Below are 5,112 nucleotides of genomic sequence, written 5' to 3' on the forward strand. Positions count from 1 at the left end.
CTGACAGGAGTGGCACCTGGTGTGGTCTTCTGCTGCTGTAGCCCATCTGCTTCAAGGTTGGACGTGTTGTTCATTCAGAGATGGTCTTCTGCAGATCTTGGTTGTAACCAGTGGTTATTTGAGTTACTGTTGCCTTTCTATCATCTTGAACCAGTCTGGCCATTCTCCTCTGACCTCTGGCATCAACAAGGCATTTTACCGCTCACTAGATACATTCTCTTTTTCGGACCATCCTCTGTAAACCCTAGAGATGGTTGTCTGCCACCAACAACCATGCCACGTTCAAAATCACTTAACTCACCTTTCTTCCCCATTCTGATGCTCAGTTTGAACTTCAGCAGGTTGTCTTTACCATGTCTACATGCTGTAGTGCATTGAGTTGCTTTAAGGAGCAGTTGAACAGGTGTTTCTAATAAACTGGTGCAAGACTTCCTGGATCCTGTTTTTTTGTACAAACGACAACTGTCACATGAAATAACACAACAACAAGGATTAGTGCAGCTTTAATCAGCCAAATTTAATTACATTTTTCATGCTGTGAGGAAAGAGCAAAATGTCATCAGGACTAGAAACATCTTCAGCAGCTTGTCAAAAGTAGGTCCTTGCAATTATAAGTGTACACACACACACACACACACACACATACAAACACAAACTCTCTCTGCCTCTGTCTCGTACACACACAGTGGCCTTGCTTCTTCGTTTTGGCAGTTTATCAACATGTTTTCCATCTTTCTTTAGTTTCTCTATCCCCAGCTGTGCACATCTATCAAGACTCCATTCATTAGCAGCAGGTAATTAAAGGGCTGGAATGGAGGCATTGTCCTGAATCTCATTCAAACACACACACACACACACGCACGCAGCAGTGTAATCAGTCTTGTGGCTGCTGCTGTAATATCTCCACCATGATCATCTTGCAGCTGGATCAAACTGAAATCTCTAGAGGCTCCTCCCTGTGTTATCTGCCAAGCTGTTGCACAGAGAAAAAAGTCTTTCCACCTTGTCCTGTCAAACTGGACCTGAACCTACAGCTCACTGGGGCCTGTTTCTTCATCACATCAGGAGACACCCTCTGTCCCAGTTATTAAAGAACACAGAACAAGTGCAGAGGGATCGGCGAGAATGAAGTGAAGTTGATTAACAAGTGATGACACATGGGGCCAGCCTGCATGCAATCTACTGTTGCTGTGACTCACATGGTGTGTACGTGTGTGTTTGTGTATTTCCAAGTGTGTGCACATGTTCAAGAGCTCTCTATGCTTTGCTTTCAAACCTCATTGTCACTATTTGACTGTTTTACAAGATGACTTTGTGTTTTTAAAAGGCACCTCCTTTTCACGCCATGTCTGATCCAGGTCTGGATGGTCAGCAGTGTTGGAAAGGAGCTAAGGAGATGAACGGAGATACTGAAGTAAAATTTGGGGGAACCTTTACTTTGTTTGAGGACTAGCGTGATATACAACTTAAACATAATCAGTAATCTGATTAAGTGATTCAACTTGTTTCGTAAGTACTTCCAGATAAGAAGTTGAATGATTTCATAGTCCTACGTTATAGCAACTAACATAATTATACTACCTCAAATTACCAGTGGAAAACCACAAGGCCTCACAATTTTATAAAGAAACTGATTCCCTCCTGTGTGATATGTCTCTTAATGCGAAATTGTTTAGGTGAAAGGACTGTGGGGAAGAAAGTGATGGTGGCAGATGTTCTTAAATTGTGTCAGGATGTAGCAGACATGTGAAAGAAGTGAGGGGGAAGCTCACACAAGATAAGGTGCTGCATAGATATTATCATACACCGTTATGACTACGAAACGAAGTTGTTAGATAACAAGAGCTGAAGGAAATGTAAAAGTGAAATAGGAACTTCCCTGCACTGTATAAGGGAATGTAGTTTGGTCGGACTACACTGGATTTGAGTATTAGAAATTTTAAGTTGTTGGTTTGGTCCAAGGGTCTAATTACTGTCTGTCAAGTTATTCTCAGACCCTGGAAGACAACAAAGGCCCTGGAGTTGAAAGAATAGGTTAATGCAATGGTGGAAACAGCGTCTTATGAATGTATGCTCAGCACAATAAATGGCAATCAGGAGGAAGATGTATCTCCTTGGGACTGTTCATGGATTCATATCAAAATGGAAGATAAGCCTACATGATCATGAACTTGCTCTGTGATTATGTGACCCTGTAGAGTGGTGTATGAGGACATATGTGTGACATATTTTGTTTGTTAGTTTGTTTTCTTCTCTTTTCTTCAAGGCTTATTTGTTAATTTATCTTTATGTATTGGAGTCCACCTCCACATATATAAAAAATGCATGCCTTGTATTCTTGTATGCCTGGGAAATAAAAAATGTATGCCATGTATGGAGCCTTTCAAACCAATAAAAACTTGAATTATATACTTTAAAAAAAGAAGAAGATGTATTCCTGTGGATGGGGCCTGATGAGGTTGGAGATGACTTGATTAAACTATCTGACTGTAAAACTAACTCCAACCCATCCAGCATCAACAGTAAACATCTCCTTATGCACTGATGCAGAAGTATAAATAATCCAATAATGATATACAGAATAATATGTCAGTCACATTTGGAAATTTTAAAGAGTGAGTACTTTTATTTTTTGATATCTAAAGTACATTTAGCTGATAATACTTCTGTTGCATTTTTCCTTAAGTAGGATTCTAAATACAGGACGTGTGCTTGTATAATGGAGCATTTTTAAACTGTTGTTTCTGGTACTTTTGTAAAGAATCCGAATACTTCTTCCACCGTCAATGATCAATAAATACCTCCAAACTGCTTCTTAAGCCTCAGTGTGTCACGTTTAAAGGCATCGTTTGAAGAGCTGCACCCAATAATGTGACGAGTATTGTAACCAATCACTTTTGCTTTTGAGCAATTAGTAAAGACTCCTTGACATAGGACCTCACAAAAATAATGCAAATAAATAATAATATATGTATATATAAAAAGAATTCTTAAATTGATAAATAATAGAGAGATAAATCTGGAGGGATTATGATTAAGTGGCATGGGGCAACTATACGACAAGTTGTGTTTTCTCTTCCTCCCCCTGTGTTTCTCTCCATCACTCAATCACTCTCTCTGCTTCTTCCCACGTCCGCTGGCTCCGCTCTGAGTGACCCTGGCAGCATAGTTTGACCATAAACAGGCATGAGAGAGGCTGAATTCTGAGAAACACACAAACACAACATGTAGCTGCACACGTGTGTATATGTAGAGGCTGTTGCGTAAGTGTATATGTAGAGGCCTACACACATACACACAAAGAGACTAATTTTAGTTGAGTGAAGCTTGAAATACAAACTCCACCTGCAGTTGTGCTACAACATGCTACACAGGCAGCTCCGACGCTGTTTGAGAAGCTTTTGAGCTCATTTATCCTCTGTTTAATATGGAAGTCATTATGTTAAGTGTAATCTGCAGCGCACTGCCTGCGCAGTTTAAAGTGCTGCAAAGCGACTGTCAGCTTCACAAGTAATTTCTAATGACACATTGTACTGTGTGCTTTACAATGTCATGCTGTTGCACCACAAACCACAGCACGCACGCACACTTTGGCACATCCACGCTGCCCTCCCTGTGTTTCTGCCAACATGGACTCCGTGCAGCAGCTGTGTTTTCATGCCTGTAACTGAAGACATGTGTGTTGTGTTAGGAAACCACAGATAATGCACTGGGGATGGGCAAACACAGAGGGAAAGATGAAAATAAGATGGGATAAATATGTGGAGAGGTGGTGGAGGAGGAGAGGAAGTCATCTAGAAGGGAATTAATCAAAGTCAAAAGGAAAAACAAGTGAGGAGGAGAGGGAGAAAAGCTGATCTTATATGGTAAGAGAGAAAGCAAAATGTGGATTAAAGGGAAAGAGGTGAAGATTAGATGGGAGAAAAGGAGCAACAAGTCTTTTTTTCTGGTCTTTGCCCATATTTCAAATAAGGCAGTATTCCTACTAAAGCTGTTTGCATGGCTAATAGAAATGAATATTTCTCTAAAATTCTTGTTTACATGCAGCTGCCATAGTCAAATTAACATCCCCAAACATGACGTTTATCATGTTAAAATATGGAAGCAGCTGGAGCACATTTTGCTTTTTGCATCAAAATAGAGATGACGCTTTTCTGTAGGCTGACGCAGAAATTAGCATCACCCTGGTTTAGAAGTCTATGTGCAATTGCCAGAAGTAAAAACGCTAACTACACCATGGTCGCATGTCTTGATGTCGCTACCCCAATAAGGCTGTGAAGCCGGTTTCAGCACGATGACGTTCTGTAGTCTCAATTAGCAACTGCCCTTTTTTGGACACATGAAAGCCTCAGAATTCACAAGCAGGGTATTTACTGATGTATTTTATGTTGCAGAACAAACTGTGAAAATCTCTTAAGCTTGTGTTAACCACGGACCTTGTTTCAGGCATCCTACCAAAACCCATTTGAGAAATACGTTGACTTTGAGGCAAGAAAAACAACCCAGTTGCCAGAAGGAGGTTTCTGCAAACCACGGATATGTTACATTTGTATGCTATGTTTAATATGTGTCATAGGAGTAGGAGTAGGTCTATCTAGCGACGAGGTGAATGTTTATTTAGAAATCTAAACCATGTTACGATATTGTAATGAATCCCTCACGAGCAGGAGACCAGAGGAACGTTCGGGAAAAAGGCCAGTTTATTTGAGCACTCCAGAAACTCCGGTAACACTCCAGGGAGTAAAAGACTCCGTCCCAAACTCTGACTCTTCTAGCGTAACAGACACACTTCATAACTTTACACACTAACTCGTTTACCATACTGAGTGGGGACCCCCCCTCCCCTCTCTGCTCCACCAATCTCCAGCCTGCACGCTGACTGACAGTGTAGCCGGTAAACAGAGCTCAGCTGTTTATTTAGCCTAGCGATATCTCCGGACTATAATGACTTCCATAGTAGCTGCAATGGACGACTTTGAACGCGATTTTGAAGAGTTTCTTGTAGCGGACACAGACCCAGAGCCATACCTGTTTGAGCCGGAGCATACAGATGAGGAACTCCATGTGTTTGATGCTGAGCGGGCGAGAAGAGAGGCTGAATGCACAGAATGG

The sequence above is a fragment of the Epinephelus moara genome, chromosome 1, assembly GCF_006386435.1.
Source record: "Epinephelus moara isolate mb chromosome 1, YSFRI_EMoa_1.0, whole genome shotgun sequence".
NCBI lineage: Eukaryota > Metazoa > Chordata > Actinopteri > Perciformes > Serranidae > Epinephelus > Epinephelus moara.